Raw genomic sequence first — 25,600 nt, 5'->3', positions numbered from 1 at the left:
TTTGTGATTTAAGCGGCTGTGTGTGAGCTGCATTAAAGGATTAATGCATAATGTAGCCTCCTGTCTTGTAATGAAATTTTGTAATCTTTTGATACTGTTGTGCTGAAGGATGCAAATTTTGTTTGTTTTACTAGTTTGATGTTTTCTTCCTACCATTATGTACGTCAATCTCTGGTTATCCTAAGGGTACGTATGTAAGGACTACAGTGATGTACTTCACCCATGCTCATATGACCATATAATTTTTGAGAATGTGATACATATAGTTCTATACAATGAGTGTAAGGTGATGAGCAGAACACCAGCTTCATACTCCCAGCTTCTGATTTATTATGCACTTTTTGGTCTCTCAGAGGTTTTTGTGCCATGTTATCAGGGCTGATTGCGGTTACATTGACACTAGTTTAAACGCGGCCGGCCCGAAGTGGTTGTAGTCGGCTTGCTGTGTTAATATGCATTACTACCTATATTATTGATGGATGCCTGATGATCACTTTAAAGCGCTGCCGGCCATACAATGGTTGTAGGCACTGAGCTGTGCTCATGCTCTCAATTACCAATAAAGATTTTGAAAAAAACTGTAACGCTGTAAGAATCACAAGGTGCCAATGGATGAGGGGCCCGGGCATGGATTAGTTTCTCTGGAGCTGACTGCCAAGTCAGAGGAAACCGGAGGCCATGGCCTGCAAGCACATGGTGCAGGAATTAGCCGCAGTGGTCCTAGAAAACATCTAGTGCTCCAGGCTAAGATAGGGCTGCTGGCCTACAGGGAAATCACAGCAGGTTCGGGCGCAAAGTGCTTAGAATATTGAGAACAAGCAGCAGATGCCCAGCAGGGCAATAGCAGACGGTCGAAGGCAGCAAGGCCCAGACGAGACTGAAAGGGGTAACACCTCGGGCCCTCACCATCAAGCAACAGCGTAGTGGAGCTCAGTGGGAGGACAACCCGGTGACTGCCACCCACTGGGGCTGTGACCCCCACGACAAGGCAGGCCAGTCTGGTGATGTGGTAAGAGATATAGCAGCCATGTGCTCAGCGAGAAGCAAGAAGGATCAGAATCTAAAAAAGATGCTGACCAAGCTCCCGATGACCGGCAGCGGAGAAGGGAGGCTCTCCCCAACGACACAAATCAGCCAAGATGTAGACACCTCTGAAGCCCTAGTTACCCACGCCTTTTTAGAGTCGCTATTCGGTGCATTACAAAGCGACTTGCAGATGCTGAAAAGGGAAATAGCGGAGGAGATGAAGGAGATAACCAATGGAGGCCACACGTTCCCAAACAGCATCAACGTCCCGCCTTTTGATAAGGTGGGATGTTGATGCCGTTGGGGACCGTATGGCCTCCATCGAGGATCAGAAGCAAGCCCGGGAAGAGGAGGTGGAGCATCTACAGCAAAAGATAGTCCGGCTCAAGGCTCAACAGATCGATCTCCAGGCACACACAGAAGACCTGGAGAATCGGTCTCGGCGAAACAACATCCGTGTGAAGGGAGTTCCACCTAAAGAAGAAGGGCCAGACATCACACAATACCTGCAGGGTCTCTTCAGGAGCATACTGGGCGCCCCCACAGGATATTTTGGCTTACATTCCAGACTTTCAACTAAAAGAGTGTATGCTACGTGCTGCCTGGGACAAGCAACCACTAAGATATCAGGACCACTCCATAGCTTTGTACCAGGACCTGGCTCTAATACCCTTTCAAAAGTGTAAGGAGTTCCGAGTGGCAACCCCGCATCTTCGAAATCAAGGAATACCGTATTCTTTGGGTCACCCTTTCTGGCTGATTTTCATATGGCAGGGCAAACTCCTCCAGCTCAGATCCATGCAGGACACTTGCCAGGTGCTAGGCATCGAGAATCCAATCCAGGAGGAGACAAAGGGCCCACAGACCAAAACTCCTCGAGAAAGATGACATAAGGTCTACGGGAGGAGTAGCACAGAGCGAGCAACGAGACCGGACCCCAAGGCACAAGAATGACTGGCAGTGCTGGAGACATTGTCGAAGGAGACATTCCCCCATGATGACACCGTGAATGACTGAGGGACAGACAAGTGACATTTGCAAGGCTGGGTGGGCAGCGAAGAAGTCTGCGGGGAGCGTAGAGACACGGGGAGTGTACAGACACAGGGAACTGGACACACACGTTCCCAACTATTCCGACTTCTGAGGACGTGCACGCACGAATGGCGGGCCCTGGACAATTTGAGGTGAATGGGTTTCTAAGTTGGGGTTAGAGAGGGGAGGGTGGAGAACTGGTGTGCAGGTTAGTGGCATTGAAGAGAGGATCAAACGGCAATGGAAGCCGGGCAGACGTTGGGAGCTCAGGGGGGAAGAGGGATCACAGGGACCCAAATACAGGCCAAAGCTGGTGCACTCACTATGACACGCTATTTCCCATTTCTATTTATAGAGCGCACTACTGCCGAGGCTTCTTGGCGCTAAAGGAAAATGAACAGACCAAAATGCTATCAAGGGCTTATAACATCCTAGCAACAACCCCCAAGCAGGGTCGACCATTTGGGGGGTTTATCAATCTGGGTCAATATTAAGACAGGAGGATGCATAAAAACTGTGCATACAGATAACAATCATTTTCTAGGCAAATTATTTAATAGGGAAATTCCCTTTTGGATAATTAATTTTTATAACAATGATTTTCATTCTGTTCCAAATATGCATTTTATTAATGTGATTACATTTATTGCATCTATTGGAAAATCCAAAGACTCTTTCAAGTTAGTAGGAATCTGTCTAGGGGCGATTTTAATGCTAAGCTATCTTACTCATGGTCAAGCGAATATTCACACAGCAGCAGACAAACATGCAATAGGGGTAGAGAGCTAATGGACCATTTGAATACCCTTAACTTAATTAATGTTATGGAAATTGATGCAACTACAAAAGATAATGCCCCCCCCTCAAACGACATTCAGAGGGAGGGGCTGCTCATCTGCAATTGATAATGTTTTTTTATCTCCCCCGCTTTAGAAGCAAGCTTACTTAAAGCCGAAATTATGGCCACAATCTTTAGGGACCATAACCCAATACAAGTAACGTTATGGATGTCTCCAGTTCCAACGCCTCAGACAGAATGTGGTGCTGGAGATCTATCACCGTCTATAAATAACCGCAGACTGGTATGGCGAGGCATTATTAACGCAGACCTATTCAGTTCTATGGTTAGTGGAAACATGAATCTTATTAACATCTGTTTAGAGGCCCTGTTGCACACCCAGTGGCTATCAGCGCCTTTACCGAACTCATTGGAGCCAATAAATCCTTGCTGTCTAAACCCATTTGCACAGTACTGCGCGAACCTAGATGGTTCAATCAGGAGTGCTCAATTGCCAACAGGAAGCTCCGCAAGGCCCTATCTCAAAGCCCTAGGTGTAATGATTTGGTCAAGTCCTTAAGGTTGACATATAAGCAGGCTATTGCTAATAGGAAGGAACAGTTATTAGGTGAGCCCTGGGATGCGCTCATTAATGCTGCCAGCTTAAATAATGGGAATATATTTTGGACTACCATTAAAGAGTTAAGATCAATGGGACAACCAGTAACTCCCATCAGCTGCAACATTACGAGCGCTACCTGGGAAAGTCACTTCTCCACTATTTACCAAGAGCCTGCTTTTTAATCCGACCCTTTTATTAACAGGGTGCCATCTGGAGTATCATTATCAATAAACGAGGTTGAAGAGGCTATAAGTCAGAGTGCGGGCAATAAAACTCCAGGCCCTTATGGGTTGTCCATCAATCTTATTAAATATAAACTAGATTTTTGGGCCCCACTGTAGTTAAATATTTTTAATAATCTAACCAATGCCCAATTGCCTAAGACATGGTGTACCAGCACGATCGTTCCCATTTTTAAAAAGGGCGATTGCACACAACCATGTTGCTATAGACCGATCTCCCTCATAGATAACACCCTTAAAATTTTAGGCAGAGTTTTAAAAAAAAATGTTAACCTGGAGAGAGGACAATCCGATTTTAGAACAATGCCCACTAGGTTTCAGGGGTAAAGTTGGCAAGAACAAGCAATGTCTTTGATCTTAGGGAAGTACACTTTTGCACAGCACTCGCCACTTTACTTAGCTTTTATGGACCTGTCCTCAGCTTTCGATTTTGTCAATAGGTCCCGTCTATGGCCCATCCTTTTAGAAAATGGACTGGATGAGGCCCTTGTTCATTTTTTTGCCTATCTCCATAGGGACCATAGGATTGGTGGTGGGGGAGAAGATTCCAATGACATCAGTGTAGATAGAGGGGTCAGACAGGGGTGTGTTCTGGCCCCTCTCCTATTTATCATACATATATATATATATATATATATATATATATATATATATATATATAAACAATTTACAGAAATCACTGATCCCACTAACTAATGATGTTCCCAGAATTCAAGGCAAACCTCTCCCAGTGCTTTTATACACAGATGATGCGGTTTCAATTGGTCGCACACCAAATGCACTACGCACTTTAGTTCGAGGTTTCACAGATTTTATGTCCGGCCTAGATTTAGGCACACATTTTAAGAAATCTTTTATACTGCCTTGTGGGCCAAGGAAATGTCCTTTAAATGTTATCTCTGTGGGCGACCAAAAAGTAACTTGCACTGCTACTTTCCCTTATCTGGGAATGGTCTTCGCTGTGAACGGCACCTGGTGTGAACACTTGGTATATTGTAAAAGTAAGTTCTCGAGGGCTTTTAACTCAATCCTCAGTCTCCTCTGCCCTAAAAGATCGGGAACAATTCCAGCCTTTTTAAAGATTTTTAAGATCCAGTGTGTACCAATAGCTACCTATGGGGCAGAGGTATGGAGTGTTGTCAAATGCTCTTGCGTCCAATCAGAGGAAAATAGATTTTGTAGAAAACTCTTGGGCGCTCCAATCTCCACCCCTTTGTACATATGTCAAGGCGAACTGAAATTAGGATACATTGAAGACATCATAAGGGCCCGCCCCGAACTATTTGGGCTATCCATAATGAAGAATCCCGAGGCATCTCTCACAAGGGACATAATAGATGGTAGTCTTCGCTGTGAGAAAGGGATGGATATTCCATGGCTTCCTGGGGTAGTCAAGAGTCTGGAAAGCGTTAACCTTGGCAGGCTATATATATATATAAACAGTTTACAGAAATCACTGATCCCACTAACTAATGATGTTCCCAGAATTCAAGGCAAACCTCTCCCAGTGCTTTTATACACAGATGATGCGGTTTCAATTGGTCGCACACCAAATGCACTACGCACTTTAGTTCGAGGTTTCACAGATTTTATGTCCGGCCTAGATTTAGGCACACATTTTAAGAAATCTTTTAAACTGCCTTGTGGGCCAAGGAAATGTCCTTTAAATGTTATCTCTGTGGGCGACCAAAAAGTAACTTGCACTGCTACTTTCCCTTATCTGGGAATGGTCTTCGCTGTGAACGGCACCTGGTGTGAACACTTGGTATATTGTAAAAGTAAGTTCTCGAGGGCTTTTAACTCAATCCTCAGTCTCCTCTGCCCTAAAAGATCGGGAACAATTCCAGCCTTTTTAAAGATTTTTAAGATCCAGTGTGTACCAATAGCTACCTATGGGGCAGAGGTATGGAGTGTTGTCAAATGCTCTTGCGTCCAATCAGAGGAAAATAGATTTTGTAGAAAACTCTTGGGCGCTCCAATCTCCACCCCTTTGTACATATGTCAAGGCGAACTGAAATTAGGATACATTGAAGACATCATAAGGGCCAGCCCCGAACTATTTGGGCTATCCATAATGAAGAATCCCGAGGCATCTCTCACAAGGGACATAATAGATGGTAGTCTTCGCTGTGAGAAAGGGATGGATATTCCATGGCTTCCTGGGGTAGTCAAGAGTCTGGAAAGCGTTAACCTTGGTAGGCTATTTGCCAATTCGAACACAGCTGTAACAATGGACAAAAAAGTTTTAAAGACAGCATTGTACGCACTTTATAGCGCAGAAAGACTAGAAAGGGAATTGAATAAACAAACTGTTGAAAAATGTATTCATTAACTACCAGAAAACTCCTACATTCCAAGTATGTCTCTGGTTATATAGCTAACCCTATAGAATACTCCTTGGTCATTTCCCTCAAACTGGCTTTGCCTGTGAAACTCGAGGATAAATATACAACGTAAGCATACGAAAAAAGGCCATCGGGACTGGATTATTTTTTTCAAAATCAGCCCTATGTCTAAAGGAAAGGGCTGACAAGAGCACATGACTACAAATATGTAAAATGCGGCAAAAAGGGAGCGTAAAGAATTACAACGTGGGTGACTCAAAAACAAAAAATACAGTTTCTCTTTTGTAGGTCGGCAGGTGCTGTTGATTACAAAAGAACAGGGGTAAAGATATTTTACAGTGGCTTAAAAGTTCTAGTAAAGGCTTACAAAATCAAAAGGTCTTTTTTATGAGCCACAAGTCATTCACATTCATTAAAGTTTGTATTTTTACCTAGAACGAACATTGCCATCTAGTGGAAAAGTGAAGCGAGTCAGCTTACTGTATAAAGTACTTGCTCTTTTTTAGGTGTACAGCAAGCATCTGTACTGCATTCCCATTAAGAGAAACGACAGACATTCGCCTCACGTACCCAGTATCCCTGTGTTTCCCAGACGTATACAAACATTACCAGTCACTGCTATGATGCCTAAAGTTTTATCATGAAACTAACGCATATCCCCTGTACCGCCAATTTCTATTCAATCATTAATGCTTTACATACTCGAGGAATTCTAATATTTTATTTATATAGCACTTAGTTACTATCCTGACGAGGCGTTGACGCACTTTTGTAATTTTCTAATACACGACCATTAAAATACGAGCATCTCTCTACCAAAAGTTACACGACATTCAACAGCCCTACTGCCAACCACGTGCTAGTGCCACATTTCTAGGGCTTCCCGGGGCTTTTCTAAGCATTGGACCAGGTTAAGCATTTTCAGGACATACATGAAGTAGGAAGTGTGTTGGCCGTCCCTCCCACCGACCTCCTGTCGTCCGATGGACCAATTAAGCAGGAGGTGGCATAAAGATAAGGATAGTCCCCCAGAAGGACTTTCTCCATTCAAAGAAGTGCAGGTTCAGCATGACTGGTTTCCCGGACCTTTATAGCGCATCTTAGGTGCGATAGATCTGCGAATGTTCGCAGAGGGAAACCGAGTGACACCGTGTTGGGAGGAACAGACACTCGCGTGGATCCCTCTGTGTGAGCTTCCCTGTCTTTAAAGAGAAGATAGGACATTGTTAACTCCAAGATCTGCAGCATTCTGGGTCACTGGTTTGCGCTGCAATGAAGGGCGTAGTCAACCGACCACTTTAGACGGGGCAGGGGGTTTCCTTACAGCCAATGCCTTTTTGTCACATGAAATGAGGAAAAGAAAGAAAGACAGAGGGGAGAAACTATGGAAACTAGTGGTTCTTTCTTATTTTTGAAAGGATCTCTGGCTAAACACAAAACAAGAACCAGCCACTGAAGTGTCTACATTCTGAAACGGCCCACTTCTCACTTGGTATACAGCTACAGCAGGGAAAGCATCGTTAACAAGCTCTTGGCATTTCTGCGGGGAGGGGGGGAGGAGACATGCGAGACAAAGTACAGCCGGCCGTGGGCAGCAACAGCAGGGGTGACTAATTAGGGGGAGGAAAAATGCCTGAGCAAATGGCAAGCTTGTGCACGGGACCATGCACTTTAACACACTGATGGCCGTGAAGCGGGGGGCGGGGCAGCGGAACCTTTTGAAGTGGCCTGGCGGCCGTGAAATGAGAAATGCTGCTGCCAGGGGGAAGGCTGGTGCATGAGAGCAGGTCACGTGATTGTGATTCACGTGAACTGTTCAAAATCCTCTGGAGGAGAGCCCTTGGCCTGAAGTTTTTGGTTTCACTGCATTAGGGCTCTTTTCCTATTCCTGCGGAATAGGAAAGGGGCGAGCCCTAAAAACAGCACCTGATTTTAACTGTCCCGTTAAGATAGCACTGTGCAAGTAATGTGATTCTCCTCGCATGCATTTTCAGAGAACCAATGTCTGAGAAACTCATTTACTTATAGCGCTGGTAATGCAAAAGTATACTCAATAGCCTCTAGTCTATTCGCTATCGGGAAGCATTTTTAAATATAACACTATAATACTGTTACTTCAAATATCCGGCGAGCTGTACATTAATTTTTAAAATGGGATTTACACTTTATGCATCCCGCCTCATAATTCAATATGGGTAAAGCAAACACAAATAACCAATCTATTTAAAATTCCTCTCTTGCGGCGTAACACGACCCAGTTAATCCTATATACAGGTTTAGCTAAACAGTGCCTACCATTCCCGATCTGATTATTTTACTTGACACATGCCAGTATATCCGTAGACTACTACGCACCCATTCCAAACTGCAACCATGTTGCCCTATATTACTCACACATAGACAGCAAACAGACTTTTCACTTACCTAAAATTCAATATTCTGAATCGTACAGGCGTTCCAGTGGTGATGTGATAAAACACCCCGGTTAGAGAACAGGAACAGGATTCATTTCACCGCTTGTGAGTTTAAATGAACGTTGACCAATCATACACATATTAGGGGGCCGATTATGATGGCGGACGGACCTGAGTCCGTCCGCCACCATAGAGTAGGAGGGACAGTCCACAGGGGCTGGGGCGGTCCCTCCGTGCAGATTAGGATGTGACCGCCACCCTGGCGGTCACATCCTCAATCTTTAACATTGCGGTGGGTGCAGCTTCAAGCTGCACCCGCCGCAATGTTAAAAATGCATGCACGGCATTTGCGTGCACAAAGCAGCAGGCACCGCACGGTGCCTGCCGCTTTGTCCACGCAAATGCAGGGGGGTACCATAGGTACCCCCCATGTGCACCCCCCACCCCCCCTTCACAAAGGGGGCCCGCAACGGGCCCCCGAAGTCAATGTCTGTATGCTTTTCCACGGCGGAAAAGCCGCCGTGGAAAAGCATATGATTTCAGCTATCCTAATATGACCGGCGGTGTCTGATAGCAGTAACTTGTAAGAAAACAACAGCGTGTCCCACACGGTATCGCTGTTTTTTTCCTTCAATGCTGTTGCTGCGTAACTTTACTGTACCACAATACGTACAAAATGGATTAATGCACTTGTATGAATGTGAACAAAGGATACAAGTCAACTACCTGATCACCTCACTAATCATGAAAAACGGAGGATGATTCACACATCATCCTGTGATATGCTTAGCATGAGTGCCTATTTTTTGCACCATGGTTAACACGATTCGTGCTTTTTAAATCCAAAACTGCTGCCTTAGTGCCATTCTCAATAATATGCGTTGGACTAAGACTCTCCATCCTGTTCAAATATCCCAAAAGAGGCCATACTAAGTGGGTATTGTCATGGCCCAAGGGTAATATCGGCACGTGATAGAGAGGCTCTATACATGCACAAAAAACATCCTAAGAACATCATTATTTACAAGTTTACCATGCCAATAAGAGTATTGCTATATTCCAGCACTAATCATTGAGTTTTCTAAAACATAACATGTACTTATTATTTGCAGGTTGTCACTAAAGATCATTATTAAAAAGATCCGCTCCAACAAAACGAACATCTGTTGTGAGGCAATATTTATTACTATGGCATCACTATGATAGGCATGCCCACCTATGTGCATACATTCTTTCTTCATTTTTTGTTTGTTTTTGTTTTAGAACTCAATACAACGTGTGTTATAAAAAACTATATACAATATTATATTATTACACATAGAAAACTGAATATACATGATTGGGTTATGACCCAATCAGTTTATAAGCGCAGGAAGGGGTACTTCTAATTCAGTTATGTATTGTCAGATGGACCTCATGCCTGAGGACCACACGAGAAAACTCCAGGTAGTGCATAAGTTGGTCATTCCATTCAATTACAGCAGATAATGTTGTTCGTGATCAGTATTGAGGCCCATGGATACTGCTCTCAATTTGCAGATCCAACAGGCCTCGTTCTGTCGTAAGCGAAGTTCCCTGTCCTCGCCTCTTCCATCAATTGTCACACATTCAATTGCATGGAACTTAAAATTAGACCTGGGAAGGGTTGAACTGCAGTCATGCGAACAGATTGCATAGGATTGATCATTTTTTAAGACAGCCCTCCAATGTTAATACGGATGCATAGTTGTCTCACAGTACTTCCTACATATATTTTTGAACAGTCACATAGGATCAGATAGATAACATATGTCGACTGATTCATCCGTATAGTACTATTCATAATATGCACTTTACCTAGGTTTACTGTATGTTGCTACATTATGGATTGGACATTGCTATCTATATAGTTTTCTAGTGGTTTTTATTCTGTACATGTGTTACTTTTATGGATACGTTGCTATCCGAATAAAGTCTTTTGGATTGGTTACTTTCAGTCCTCTCACTCTTGAATGGGATTAGAAGTGTTTCTTTAAGTTGGCTGCTGCTTATGTCTTTCCCTGACAGTGCTCTGTGGATAACTCATGTTCCTGCAGCTAGCAGATAATTAATTTCCAAGTTCAGGAGCACTCTGAGAGGCACAGTGACAAGAGCTGGCTCACAACGTTTTGTGTATTAAGTTTATGTGCAGGTCAGTAGTGTAACAAAACTTGAGCCCTCCCCCAACTCCCCCCTGCAAAAAACATGGACGCCCTCCTTCCCCCAGGCTATCAGGATCTCTCACGCCAGAATTAATTAAATGAAGGGTGTCAAGTATTCATATGGTAACCTCGAACTGCATATTCCTCCTCGCTTCCTGCCTCGAGTGTTCGCTCCCCTGCCTGCGCTCCCTCTGAAAGTGGTATCGTTATTCTTATGCTGCTCTGACTCCAAGATCTGTGTATTAAGAGCGTGTGAATTCAGTATTTAGCTTTTCATTACCTGCTTATTACTCTCGCTGCACTGTGTCCGAGTTTGGCGATTTAAAAGCGCATGCAGTTACGTTTTTCATATCGTGCTTATCTCTAAGTTGCATTGTAACTAGTTTGCCATATTTAAAGCGTCTGCATTCCGTTTTCATTCATTGACCATTCCTGCGCATTGTTTGTAAGAGCCCCCGGCGCCCTGCCCTCCCCTCCATTTTGTGCTTGTTGTTATTGTGCTCCGTCCCTTGAGCCCGCCACGCCTCCCAGCTGAGCCGCCCTCCCACTAACATTAAAACGCGTCCTCTGTCCTCACGGCGCTGTGATTCACTCCTCGCTTCCTGCCTCGAGTGTTCGCTCCCCTGCCTGCGCTCCCTCTGAAAGTGGTATCGTTATTCTTATGCTGCTCTGACTCCAAGATCTGTGTATTAAGAGCGTGTGAATTCAGTATTTAGCTTTTCATTACCTGCTTATTACTCTCGCTGCACTGTGTCCGAGTTTGGCGATTTAAAAGCGCATGCAGTTACGTTTTTCATATCGTGCTTATCTCTAAGTTGCATTGTAACTAGTTTGCCATATTTAAAGCGTCTGCATTCCGTTTTCATTCATTGACCATTCCTGCGCATTGTTTGTAAGAGCCCCCGGCGCCCTGCCCTCCCCTCCATTTTGTGCTTGTTGTTATTGTGCTCCGTCCCTTGAGCCCGCCACGCCTCCCAGCTGAGCCGCCCTCCCACTAACATTAAAACGCGTCCTCTGTCCTCACGGCGCTGTGATTCACTCCTCGCTTCCTGCCTCGAGTGTTCGCTCCCCTGCCTGCGCTCCCTCTGAAAGTGGTATCGTTATTCTTATGCTGCTCTGACTCCAAGATCTGTGTATTAAGAGCGTGTGAATTCAGTATTTAGCTTTTCATTACCTGCTTATTACTCTCGCTGCACTGTGTCCGAGTTTGGCGATTTAAAAGCGCATGCAGTTACGTTTTTCATATCGTGCTTATCTCTAAGTTGCATTGTAACTAGTTTGCCATATTTAAAGCGTCTGCATTCCGTTTTCATTCATTGACCATTCCTGCGCATTGTTTGTAAGAGCCCCCGGCGCCCTGCCCTCCCCTCCATTTTGTGCTTGTTGTTATTGTGCTCCGTCCCTTGAGCCCGCCACGCCTCCCAGCTGAGCCGCCCTCCCACTAACATTAAAACGCGTCCTCTGTCCTCACGGCGCTGTGATTCACTCCTCGCTTCCTGCCTCGAGTGTTCGCTCCCCTGCCTGCGCTCCCTCTGAAAGTGGTATCGTTATTCTTATGCTGCTCTGACTCCAAGATCTGTGTATTAAGAGCGTGTGAATTCAGTATTTAGCTTTTCATTACCTGCTTATTACTCTCGCTGCACTGTGTCCGAGTTTGGCGATTTAAAAGCGCATGCAGTTACGTTTTTCATATCGTGCTTATCTCTAAGTTGCATTGTAACTAGTTTGCCATATTTAAAGCGTCTGCATTCCGTTTTCGTTCATTGACCATTCCTGCGCATTGTTTGTAAGAGCCCCCGGCGCCCTGCCCTCCCCTCCATTTTGTGCTTGTTGTTATTGTGCTCCGTCCCTTGAGCCCGCCACGCCTCCCAGCTGAGCCGCCCTCGCCCCTCCCCTTCCACTATCCATATATGACAGTAGTTCCCGCGTGCAGCGTTCACGCGCAGCGACCGCGCCCCATCCGCGCCGAAGGTGCGCCAAAGGTAAGCCCGTCTACGCCCGTCCGCGCCTGGACCGCGCCCAGCGCCAGACCCCCTGCCCCTCACGCTGCCCAGCCCCACCGCATTACCTACGATGCTGCCACCCTCCTAGCCCTTAACCCCGGTCGCTCCCCCAACTGCGTCCAAGCCGCTCCGGGACGCACCCATGGACCGTTCTCCTGCATCTCCTGCAATTTCATCGGCACCGCCAACATCCCCGCTACGACCACAACACAGACTCCCAACCCCAACCACCTAGAATGTATCCTTCTCAACACCCGCTCGGTCCACAGGCACGCCATTGACCTTTGGAACCTACTAGACACCATCTCTCCTGACGTCGCCTTCCTAACGGAAACATGGATGAACGCTTCCTCCGCCCCTGACATCGCCATTGCCATCCCCGATGACTATAAGATCACACGCAAGGACCGCACCGACCATACAGGAGGAGGAATCGCTATCGTCCATAAGAAATCAATCCGCATCTCAACCAGCTCTGACGCCAACCTCGTGAACTCCGAACACCTTCACTTCCAGATCCACATCGACCCCAAGACCACACTCAGAGGCACCCTCCTCTACAGACCACCAGGACCCCGCGCAAAATTCAGTGAAGACATCACGGACTTCATCACCCCACACGCGCTCCCCTCCAAAGACTACATCCTTCTGGGAGACCTCAACTTCCACCTTGAAAAGATCAACGACCGCAACACCACCACCCTCTTAGACAACCTCGCCAACCTCGGACTTAAACAACTGGTCACTTCCCCCACCCACATCGCAGGTCACACACTCGACCCCATCTTCACCTCCAGCAACCAGGTCTCCTTCAGCCACACTACGGATCTCCTCTGGACTGACCACAGCTGCGTTCACTTCACCTACAACAAGCCGAAACCCACCAACCACCTCCAACCAACCCTACAGAGAAACTGGAACAAAATCACCACGGAGCAGATCTCCACATCGCTCCTTCAAACCTCCCCAGCCCTCTCTTCCAACGCCAACGAAGCCGCCTCCAACCTCACCCTTTGGCTATCCAACACCGCCGACACCTTAGCACCACTGAAGAAACGTCAAAGCAAACCTGGCAGCAAAAAAAGGCCTCATGGTTCAACGATGATCTTAAGAAGTCCAAGAAACTGTGCCGCTCCCTTGAAAAAGCCTGGAAAAAAGACCCATCCACCAGCAACAAAGACGCCTTCAAAAGCGCCATCCGTACTCACCACCAACTGATCCATAAAGCCAAGAAAACAGCATTCAAGGATCGACTTGACAACAACGCCCACAACAGTAAGGAACTTTTCAACATCGTCAAGGAATTTTCCAACCCCTCGGCCAACTCCAACGACATCACCCCCTCTCAAACCCTCTGCGATTCCCTAGCCTCTTTTTTCCACAACAAGATTGCTGACATCCACAACAGCTTTGACAACCAACCCGGAAACCAACCCACCCTACCATCAGCTGTCCATCTTCCCCCCATTAACACCCTTAACGCCTGGAACCCTATCTCCACTGAGGACACCATCCGCCTGATGAATTCCATCCACTCTGGATCCCCCACAGACCCTTGCCCTCACCACATCTTCAACAAAGCAGACTCCGTCATAGCTCCGCACCTCCGAGACGTCATCAACTGCTCCTTCAACTCCGCTACCTTCCCAGAACATTGGAAACACGCTGAACTCACCGCCCTTCTGAAAAAACCAACAGCAGATCCCACCGAACTCAAAAACTACCGCCCCATCTCGCTTCTTCCATTCCCGGCCAAAGTCATCGAGAAAGCTGTCAACAACCAGCTCGCCGCCTTCCTCGAAGCCAACAAATCACTCGACCCCTCACAATCTGGCTTCCGAGCCAAACACAGCACTGAGACCGCCCTCATCGCAGCAACAGACGACATTCGAACACTACTGGACAATGGAGACACAGTCGCCCTCATCCTCCTCGACCTTTCTGCAGCCTTCGACACTGTCTGCCACAGCACCCTTTTACAACGCCTCAGAAACATCGGAATCCAAGGAAAGGCACTGGAATGGATCACCTCGTTCCTCACCGGAAGAACCCAGAGAGTCCGCCTCCCACCATTCAAGTCCAAGGCCTCTGAAATCATCTGCGGCGTACCACAAGGATCCTCACTCAGTCCCACCCTCTTCAACGTATACATGAGCCCCCTCGCGGCCATCGCCCGCCAACACAACCTCAACATCATCTCTTACGCAGATGACACTCAACTGATCCTATCTCTCACCAAGGACCCCAGCACCGCCAAAACTAACCTTCACGAAGGAATGAAAGAAGTCGCCGAATGGATGAAACAAAGCCGACTGAAACTGAACTCAGACAAAACAGAGGTCCTCATCTTAGGTAATTCCCCCTCTGCATGGGACAACTCCTGGTGGCCAGAAGCCCTCGGAAATGCACCCACCCCGACAGACCACGCACGGAACCTTGGCGTCATCCTGGATTCTTCACTCTCAATGAGCAGACAAGTCAGCGCCGTATCGTCTTCCTGCTTTAACATTCTTCGCATGCTCAGAAAAACATTTCGCTGGATCCCCACCGAAACAAGGAAAACAGTCACCCATGCTCTGGTCACGAGCCGACTGGACTACGGAAACACCCTCTACGCAGGTACCACCGCTAAACTCCAGAATAAACTACAACGAATCCAAAACGCCTCAGCCAGGCTCATATTAGACATCCCACGCAACGAACACATCTCTGGTCACCTTAAAGATCTCCACTGGCTACCCGTCAATAAGAGGATTACTTTCCGACTGCTCACCCACGCACACAAATCTCTCTACGACATCGGACCAGACTGCCTCAACTCTCGACTGTCCTTCTACACCCCCTCCCGCCAACTCCGCTCTTCCAGCCAAGCCTTCGCCACTGTACCTCGCATCAACAAGACCACCATGGGAGGCAGATCCTTCTCTTACCTGGCTGCCAAAACCTGGAACTCACTCCCCGCTTACCTTCGCCTCACCCAGAATCACCTAGCGTTCAGAAAGCAGCTTAAAACGTGGATATTTGACAAATAATCATCCCCCCCTTCCTAAGCGCCTTGAAACCCTCTGGGTATGTAGTGCGCTATATAAATTTTATGACTTGACTTGACTTGACATTGTTTTGTATTATCATGCTTCAAATTCTGATCATGGCAAAGTGCAATATTGTTTTAAACCTTCTTTGTCTAAACAATATAGCAATGTAACTTGCTTTTTATGCGCATACTTTCATTCACTGCTCTGAGTAAAAGCAGCTTGTTCTGCTAATCCTTCCCTAACTTTCCAGAAGTGTCGGAGCAGACAGGCTCGCTGAGTCATTCTTGGTTACTGAGTGAGTCGGTTACATTTTTGCAACATTTCTTCAGTGAGTCTGTTTATTCATAAATGCATTGTGACAAGAGGCTCAAAGAAGATGTTTATGTATTTGTAAGGTGCATAGCTTCCCTTAGGCTTCCCAGCGCTAAGAGAAACATAACTATGGTGACTAAGTCAAGTTGCCTGAGATCGGGAGTTTTTAGGGAAAGTGCAATGTTTTGAGCCTTTTCCTGAATGCAAATTTTTTGGTTATCATGCGCATTTTCCTGGGTAGTGTGTTCCACATTTTAGGAACCAAGTGCTTGAAGGACCTTCCTCCCCATTTTTCTATTTTTATTCTGCCCTGTTGCATAAGAAGATCCTCTGATGAGCTTAGGGTCCTACTCGGTGTATAGCGTGTAACCAATTTTTTGGATTAAGGCCGGTCCTCTGTCATTCATGGCTCTGCTGGCGATACACAGTGCCTTGAACTTGATCTTCGCCTGGACTGGAAGCCAGTGAAGTGTCCTCAGGACTGCCCTGGCCGACTGCTGTTTAAGGGATTTGTAGCAGGGTTCTTGCTGTGGCATTCTGCACTACCTGCAACCGGGTAATGACGTATTTTGGTGCGCCCAGATACAGAGAGTTCCCGTAGGCCAGCTGTGACACGATTAATGCTTGGATCACAATTCTACAAGATTGTTCAGTTTGCATGGGTAGAATTTTACAAAGCATATGGAGTAAGCCAAAACATTTGCCTGAAAGTTTCTTTGCTTGGGTCTCCATGCTTAACATTTTTGTCTAGCTAGATTCCCAGGTTTTTGATGGCAGTCTTGGGGGTTGGTGGTTCTTTCAACTGGTAGGGTGTTAAAATATAGATTACAAAAATATAGCTGACATAAAAATAGTTGTAAAAATATTGTTTACAAAAATATCGACATCCTATACTTAAACAGGTAAGTACATAAATATCTACTCAAAAATATCGTTGTAATTAATATAGATGTAAAAAATATCGACTTTTTAAATTAATTAAAATTACATTAACTAATAAATAAATGTAAGTACTATTAACAAAATATATTACATTACTTTTATTTTTTAAATATTTAAATCAAATTAACTACACTTTTTCATTATAGACTTAATAAATGTGTACATATACATATATTTAACACATTACTTTATATAACAACAATAATACATACATATAATTAAAATATACAATATATTATTAGTTAAAACATTTGATAGCGTAGGGGAAAAAAGTACTATTCCCACTCCAGAGGGTGCAACAGTAGGGAAAGCGTTGGATAGCGTAGGGGGTAAAAATTACTATTCCCACTCCAGAGGGTGCAACAGTAGGGAAAGCGTTGGATAGCGTAGGGGTAAAAATTACTATTCCCACTCCAGGGGGTGCAACAGTAGGGAAAGCGTTGGATAGCGTAGGAGTAAAAATTACTATTCCCACTCCAGAGGGTGCAACAGTAGGGAAAGCGCTGGATAGCATAGGGGTAAAAATTACTATTCCCACTCCAGAGGGTGCAACAGTAGGGAAAGCGTTGGATAGCATAGGAATAAAAATTACTATTCCCACTCCAGGGGGTGCAACAGTAGGGAAAGCGTTGGATAGCGTAGGAGCAAAAATTACTATTCCCACTCCAGAGGGTGCAACAGTAGGGAAAGCGTTGGATAGCGTAGGGTTAAAAAATTACTATTCCCACTCCAGAGGGTGCAACAGTAGGGAAAGCGTTGGATAGCGTAGGGGTAAAAATTACTATTCCCACTCCAGAGGGTGCAACAGTAGGGAAAGCGTTGGATAGCGTAGGAGTAAAAATTACTATTCCCACTCCAGAGGGTGCAACAGTAGGGAAAGCGTTGGATAGCGTATGGGTAAAAATTACTATTCCCACTCCAGAGGGTGCAACAGTAGGGAAAGCGTTGGATAGCGTAGGGGTAAAAATTACTATTCCCACTCCAGAGGGTGCAACAGTAGGGAAAGCGTTGGATAGCGTAGGGGTAAAAATTACTATTCCCACTCCAGGGGGTGCAACAGCAGGGAAAGCGTTGGATAGCGTAGGGGTAAAAATTACTATTCCCACAGCAGGGGGTGCAACAGTAGGGAAAGCGTTGGATAGCGTAGGGGTAAAAATTACTATTCCCACTCCAGAGGGTGCAACAGTAGGGAAAGCGTTGGATAGCGTAGGGGTAAAAATTACTATTCCCACTCCAGGGGGTGCAACAGTAGGGAAAGCGTTGGATAGCGTAGGGGTATAAATTACTAAATGTATTTAGTCATTTATAAAATAACAAATATTTATTTTTATTTATTTAATCATTAATTAAATAATTAATTAATTAAAATGTAATTAATTTACTACATTTTCACTAAAAAATTCCAGTACACACACCTAAAATTAATAAAAAAATTAACATAATTAATTACATAATTATTAATCAATTAACTAATTGAAATTAATTAACTATTATTTATTACACTATTTATATTCATTTAAAACATTCATTAATCTAATATTTTATTATATTTAAATTACTTCCCACCCTACTCCCCTATAAACCCACAACCCGCTACGGAACTATTAATACTAAATTCAACATAAAATACATTATTAACTAATAAAATACTACAAAAAATACTACTTTGACTACAAATAATCAATAAAAACACTACATTACTTATAATTATTTAAAAAACGATATTTTTGTAAACTATGTTTTTGTAAACGATATTTATTACAACTATATTAATGTTATCGATATTACTTACCTGTCTGTCGATATTCTGGTCAGACTATGTTTTTGTCATCGATATTTCTTCCTGTAGATATTTTTGCAGCGATATTTAGGTAAGTCGATATTTTTGCAACGATATTCCCGTTCTGTACCCTTTCGACTGAGTAGGCCAGCTTATAAGATTCCTGGGGACTGTTTTGTTTCCCAGGAACATAAGTTCAGTTTTATCCCCATTCAATTTAAGGATCTATTTACACATCCATTCAGCTATTCGTGTCATACAAGGCCCTAGGTTGTTGTATAGGGAGTGGGGGTCGTTCGTCACTGATAATACAAGTTGTGTATCATCCGCGTACAACACTATGGATAGACCAAATTCTTGTACTATCCCTGTAAGAGGTTGCATGTAAATATTAAAAAGTGTGGTGCTTAGTGCAGTGTCCTGTGGGACTTCACACAGTAGTTGGAGGGTATCGGATAGATAGTTCCCTTCCAGCAACTCTGTCTTTCAGAAATTAAGTGAGCCACTATATTGCTGTGCCTGTGATACCTTCTTCCTTTAGCCGATCAATGTGCAATGGTCAACTGTATCAGATGTGGCGCTCAGATCCAGGAGCAGGATGGCCGCTGAGCACCCCTGGTTTAACACTTTTTTAGTTCCTCAGTTACCACCAACAGAGCTGACTCTGTGCTATGTGAGGGACGGATACCCATTTGTGTGTTTGTGTGCCGGAAACCCATTTGTGTGTTGTGTGCCGTATTAATTTTTTGTTCTAAGAATTTGGTCTGTGCTTAGATCATGTCCCTTGGATATTGTCTAATAGCTGCCTTATATTGACTTTTGTTGGCAGGATCATCGTTTTTTCTCCACAACCTTTCCATTCTTTTACATGATTTTTTTGTCAGAATTAATTGCTTATTGAACCATGGGGCTTTAATCCTAACTTCAAGCTTACTTTGTCTGGTTTTCTGTGGGTGTTGGGCTGCAACTTTGTTGAGCCAGTCAGCCCAAATCGTGTTTGCCTCTTCTACGTCATCTGTCAGGCTTGGTCCTCTAATTCAATCCTTACGTTGTCAGGTAGGGATTTTGGCCATTTATTCTTAATCCCGGTTACTTTGTGACTGATGCATCGAGCCTGTGGATGTTCCAGTGTAAACGGGATGAAATAATGATCCGACCATGGCATTGGTATAGGGGTCCCGACTTTTAGCTTAGGGACATTTGAAACAAGCATTGGCGTAAGCAATAGGTCTCACCTTTGGGACCTTATAAGTGTTTAGCGATGCACAAGTTGATGCTGTTGCACCAAGGATATTGTGCTGCATAACTAAATACTTATAAGGTTCCAAAAGCAAGACATATTGGCTATGCCAATGTTTGTTTAGTGTTGCACTGGTGTTTCCTTTGGTACAGTGCTATACACCGTATTTTAAAATAGGGTTAATACATTTAATCAATTAAACGTTGCCTGTGAAAGATCGTTTCCTACTGTTTCTGTAGTGTTGCTCTGGTGTTTCCTTTCTATCAAAACATGTTTTTGTGTCAAGGATCAGAGCGGCAGAGGAAATATACAGTGAATCATGCCCTCTAATAGTGGGTGTAAAAATGGCATCAATGTTGTGCATTGGCATGCTGAAGGCACCATCTATGCAAGTTTGTAATTCTGAGGAGATAGGATATTATTCTATTCTGACTTGTGTTGTAGGCGAACCCTAGTACGAGTCTACACTAACTGTTTGTTGCTCATTTTAAACTAATAAAGAGATTGAATTGGAGGACTCTGAGACTCTGAAAATGCATCTCTGCCACGGACGAGACCTCTCTGGTTGTTTACTCGGAAGCAGGAGCAAATCTTGCAACAATACCTGAACTCCCGACAGTCATCTTCAAAAGTCTGAGTATAAAACAAGCTTCCAAAAACTATTTTCTTTACAGGTGCTTGTTGTTGTCCTAGATATTCATGTATGCATGCGTATCTGCGGTGGCTGTCCTTAAGTGGCATTTTGTTAACTATTCAAAAGTGCACTCAAAGCGAGCTCTGGCTGATGCTTGCGCATCCACGGAGCCATCGTTGAATGAACAGATTTTGTTTAAGTAAAGCACATTCAAATATTCTCCCTGTAGATGTGCGTGCATCAGTGGTAGGAGCGATATTTGATGAGATTTGTTAAAGCAAGGACCATTTCAAGATGCAAGTAGTGCATGCGTGCACTTGCGGCACGTTAGAATGTGCTTGTGGCACTTGCGGCACGTTAGAATGTGCTTGTGGCGCGCCCCAGTTTGCTCCCGCAAGGCGGATGCCGCCACAAGCACGAGTATGTGTTTCCAAAAAGAGCAGAGCAGCGGCTAAAGGTCCCCCTATGCAGCGCATGCGCACTGCGTATACAAGACCTAAAAATGGCATCCAGTATGGTACCCTTTACATGGGTGCTTGTGTTTATCGGTTGTTTCAGTTGCATGACCTCCATGTCATGAATTAATCTAACTGCTGTGATATTATCAGGTTCATCCAGATGGAAGTTAAAGTCCCCAATAATATAATGGAGCTCTTGCTGGCCATCATGTCTGCTATTAAGCTGGGAAATTCCTCAAGGAATGGAGTGGGGGGTCCTTGGGGTCTATATAGCAGTGTGCCTGAAAACGAGTTATTAGCCGATGTTTTAGGCTGAATTGTACAGTTTCACTGTTGGTGGTGGCAACGGACGATATCATGCATTCATAGTCGTTTTTCTAAATGATTGCTACCCCGCCTCCCGTTTTTATAATCCTATCTTGTCTTTGTATAGGGAAATCTGGGGTTAGTCCTTGGATTATGTCAGGGGCGGACCAGTCTTTCAACCACGTTTCAGTAACGAAGAGAATGTCAAGTTCTTCATTTTCTATTAGCATTATGATTTCTGTGGTGTGTGCTGGCAAGGATCTACTGTTAATAAGTCCCATTTCCCATTGCTCATTCCTTGTGGGCCTATCTAGTTGTAGTGGCCCTTCAATCTTGCCTGAGTTAAACTCAGTCCGGCCAAGAGGGCATGACATCTTCTTGTTGGCGCTAGAGTCATCTCACAATGGGCTCTACCCGAGTATCTCAATGAGAGCAATAATGCTCTATCATATGTGATGAGCTTACAGTTTTCTGGGACGAATCCGGCATGGTTCCTTGCCCTTGACTGTGTCCAGACGCAAGCGGGCTAGCCTTAGGCGCGCCAGCAGCGTGCCGCTACGCGTCCGTGCTGCGGGCACCATAAGTAGACTTTTGCTTAGCTACTAGAGTGCTGACCTGTCCCTTGCTCCCCACGAGGGCGACTCCTCAACTATGCTCACTGGTCCTGCCCCGCCAAGCTCCTGTTCTACTGTTCGACGTAAGTCATGCTTCCCCACAGTAACTAAGCCTTCAATTTAATTTCAGTTTTAAAAAAACATTTGTTTCAAAAAGCTTTCAATTTAAAATGCGATTGTCTTAGAAGCGTTCAGAGTAATTTTAAAAGTGATACATTCAATCAATCAAAATACTCTGGCTTGAAAAGACTGTGCAAACAAGCAAGTTCTCAGTTAGTACTCTCTGGTACCATGTGTCCGACATGTGTCAGTTTCTCAGATTCTTCCTGTTTATCTTGTTAAGCCATGGCAGGTTCTTGAGCTGAGCAGGGTGTGAGCATCTTGAAGGGCAGCCCCAGCTCTACCTCTCCCAATCCCCCCGGTGAACGCGCTATGGCTTAGCAAGAGAAACAGGAAGATTCTAATCTGAGCCTCTTGTCACCATACATTAGGAATAAACAGACTTGCAGAATAAATGTTGTAAAAATGTAACAGGCTCACTCAGTAACCAAGAATAACTCAGCGAGCCTGTCTGCTCTGACACTTCTGGAAAGTTAGGGAAGGATTAGCAAAATGAGCAGCTAAAACTCCCATGGGACCACCGAGAGCAAAGGAGATACAGCGGCCCCGGCTCAACCCTGACCCCTTTTTGAAGAACATGGAAATACACATGTAGCTGGGGCAGTTGCCAGGGAGGATCTAGATCAGTGATACTCAAAGTACGGCCCGGGGGCCGCATAAGGCCCTCCAGGTCTTTACATGCGGACCCATGGGAAGCAGCAGCACTGGGCTGCCGTAACATGAAAAAGAAACGTACATATACAGCAAACACTTATTTAAAGGTTAATTGCAGTTAGGAAAAGGAAGTAACTAGGCCTTTAACTTTAGGAACACCTTCCCTACCCCGACTTTAAACCCCGCTGGCATCAGTGCTGCCCTAGGTCACACCATAGACCAAACTTTGCGAAAATGTTTGGGAGTACCTGTGACATAGATCAACAAAAGGCGGGTGTAGTTAGACAGGAGGATGAAACAGAAGCATGCATCTCTAAAAGGCTCAAACAGGAACAAATGAAAACAAGCATTGGCATAGCCAATAGGTCTTGCCTTTGGGACCTTATACGTGTTTAGCCACGCAACAGTTGATGCTATTGCACCAAGGATATTGTGCTGCATAACTAGACACGTATAAGGTCCCAAAGGCGTGACCTACTGGCTATGCCAGTGCTTGTTGTTTATGTTTAGCTATACAATAATTAGGTGTTCAATCTTTCTATCTCATGACCTCACCTGGGGTTTAATATGGATGCTGTGGTCCCTGCTGTGGTTTGGCCTCACCTGGGGTTTAATATGGGTGCTGTGGTCCCTGCTGTGGGTCTGGCACCCTCGCTGGCCATGCTGAGCTTTCCAAGGCCTTTGTATAACACCAGGACTGAACTAAAGAGGGCCTAAGGATGAACAACTGCGCTTGCGCGCAGGACAGCCACACCCTAAAGCTTGTTAAAAAGGGCCATGGATGAATAACTGCGCATGCGCGGAGGACAGACACAGCCGCCCGCCACCGAGCGGAAAGCCATGAATTTACAACTGCGCATGCGCGGAGGACGAACATACGTCCAGAAAATTTAACTCAAGAAGTCGTTGGAAGAAAGATTTATGTTGTACACCAACACAGGCTCCGGCAGCACGGAGCTCAGTAAAGGGCGAGTCCTGTGGCTCGTCAGCTGACAGCTCAGAGCCAGTACTGGTGTGACGGTGTCCTTGCAGGGACACAAAGAAGCACAACAATTCCAGTGACAATGAATAAGACACACGGAGCATGGGGCGCCACAGCACGCGCTGAGATGCATTTCAGCGCAGAGCTCCTCGGTTCGGCTCCTCTGTAGTGGGGGGAAGTGTCTCTCCTCTGCGCAGGCGCAGTGAGGCTGAGCGTTTTCGGTCAAGGGCAGTTCACAGGCTGCTCTCCGTGCGAGGTCCCACACTTTGTGATTGCTCTGCCGTAGGAAGTAGTGTCTTCACTCCGCACATGCGCAGTTGTGACGCGCGGTCCTGCGCGTGCGCAGTCGTGAGACGTAGTGTTTTGTTCGCGCGCGCGATGGTGGCTCGTGCAGCATCGTGAGCGCGCGCATCACTCCTGGGGGGAATAACACACCGGACCCCACTCCTCACAGGCGACCGGACTCAGCCGGCCCCCGGTGCCCCCCCTTACCCCCAGGCCCTGCAGCCCTCACTGACCGGTGCTCAAGCAGAGGTGAGGTGTGTGTGAGGTTTGAAAAATATTTTAATTGGATTTTATGTTTTTAAAAAAAATATTTTGTTGTTATTTATGAAGAACAAAAGAGAGGCAATGGAACAGAAAATGGGGTACATTTTTGTTGTCTAATATTAATAAATATCAGTATTTACTACCCCGTTCATTCATTTTGGTAAATTGTTCAGTGAAGAATTGCCAGTTTGACCCACATGAGCTGTCTCTGTTAGACCTTCTTCCATGCTTCCTGGGCATCACTCCCCTCTCTGGCCTCCTCCCATGCCTGCTGCATTGGCCGCTGGCCTCTTCCTGCACTCAGAGCAGAGGTGCCATGTTGCATCTTTGGTCCTGCAGTGCACCCGTGCTCCGTTGAGGTTGTCCACCTACTTGGCTCTTGCACCTGATCCCATTCCTTTTGCCCCTCTGGTAATCCTGTTGGTCTGGTACTATTCCCTTTGGTCAGCTCTCATTCGTGGAACACAGCCCAGTCTCCTTTAAGCACAGTTCTCCTCCCTTGTCATGCTTATTTAGTTTGGTCCTGTGTTCGTGGCCTGGCTCAGCACCCAGACTCCCATTTATCCCTACCTGCTTGTCTGGCTCTTGTGCTCCTCATTTGAGCATCCCATCCGCTCCTCTGATCTTCTTTTTACGTCTGGTTTGACAGCACGACTGGTTATCTAAAATGCCAATTTCTGCTAGTTTTTAAAAATGCACAGTGACTATTGCTATGAGGTATAAATCTTTCTGAGACGCGCCAGCTCTGCAATTCAATTCCATGTAATACACGTGATGTATTCCGAAAGAAATCCACCTTTTATATTATTAGTTATGTATTTTTTAATTTCTAGCGTGGTCCACTTTAACAAAGGTGGCCGCGCTTGTTTAATTTTTGGTGATGTCCGCTTTCACTTTAGGGGTCGCGCTTATGTATTTCATTTAAAGCGCGGTCCGCTTTCACTTTAGCGGCTGCGCTTATTTATTTTTTTAATATAAAGAGCGACCTCTTTCACTTTAGCTGCCACACTGCAAAAGCATTTTTCTTTCGCTTCCATCCTCCTTGGGGTGAGACTGCCTGTTTTATTTAGGTCAATTTGCTCTGTAGGTGGGGCAGGCAGTTGCAAACTCACAAAGCACCTGGGAATAAGTTTCTGTATCTGTGGGGAGCTGCCCTTGGGGTAAATGTTGGTTTCATTTTAGGGTGCCAATATTTTGCCTTCACTTTGTGCCCCCCTTAGATGTAGAACAGCCATTTATGACTCCTACATAATTGCATTGCGCTCAACGCAACATACACTCCAAATACCACTGAGTGACACATAATTACACGCCACATAATTACACTGCACT

At 45.3% G+C, this 25,600-nt stretch overlaps 1 protein-coding gene and 1 long non-coding RNA gene across 2 annotated transcripts in view; one reads left to right on the top strand and one right to left on the bottom strand.

Annotated features, from left to right (window-relative positions):
- Nucleotides 1-23,444, bottom strand: part of LOC147737753 (uncharacterized) — an 88,518-nt gene extending 65,074 nt beyond the window's left edge. The window contains exon 1 of the long non-coding RNA XR_015300939.1: nucleotides 23,293-23,444. This is a non-coding gene — a long non-coding RNA (uncharacterized LOC147737753). The remainder of the gene's footprint in view (nucleotides 1-23,292) is intronic.
- A 658-nt stretch (nucleotides 23,445-24,102) lies between these two features.
- The window catches only part of LOC147737752 (uncharacterized), a 149,381-nt gene continuing 147,883 nt past the window's right edge, over nucleotides 24,103-25,600 (top strand). Inside the window, exon 1 of the mRNA XM_086943567.1 lies at nucleotides 24,103-24,253. The gene's annotated coding sequence lies outside the window, so the exon portion shown is untranslated. The remainder of the gene's footprint in view (nucleotides 24,254-25,600) is intronic.

This window comes from Lissotriton vulgaris, chromosome 1_1 (assembly GCF_964263255.1).
Source record: "Lissotriton vulgaris chromosome 1_1, aLisVul1.2, whole genome shotgun sequence".
NCBI classification, from domain to species: Eukaryota; Metazoa; Chordata; class Amphibia; order Caudata; family Salamandridae; genus Lissotriton; species Lissotriton vulgaris.
Note: the sequence above shows the minus strand (reverse complement) of the source record. Positions and strands in the feature narration are given on the sequence as shown.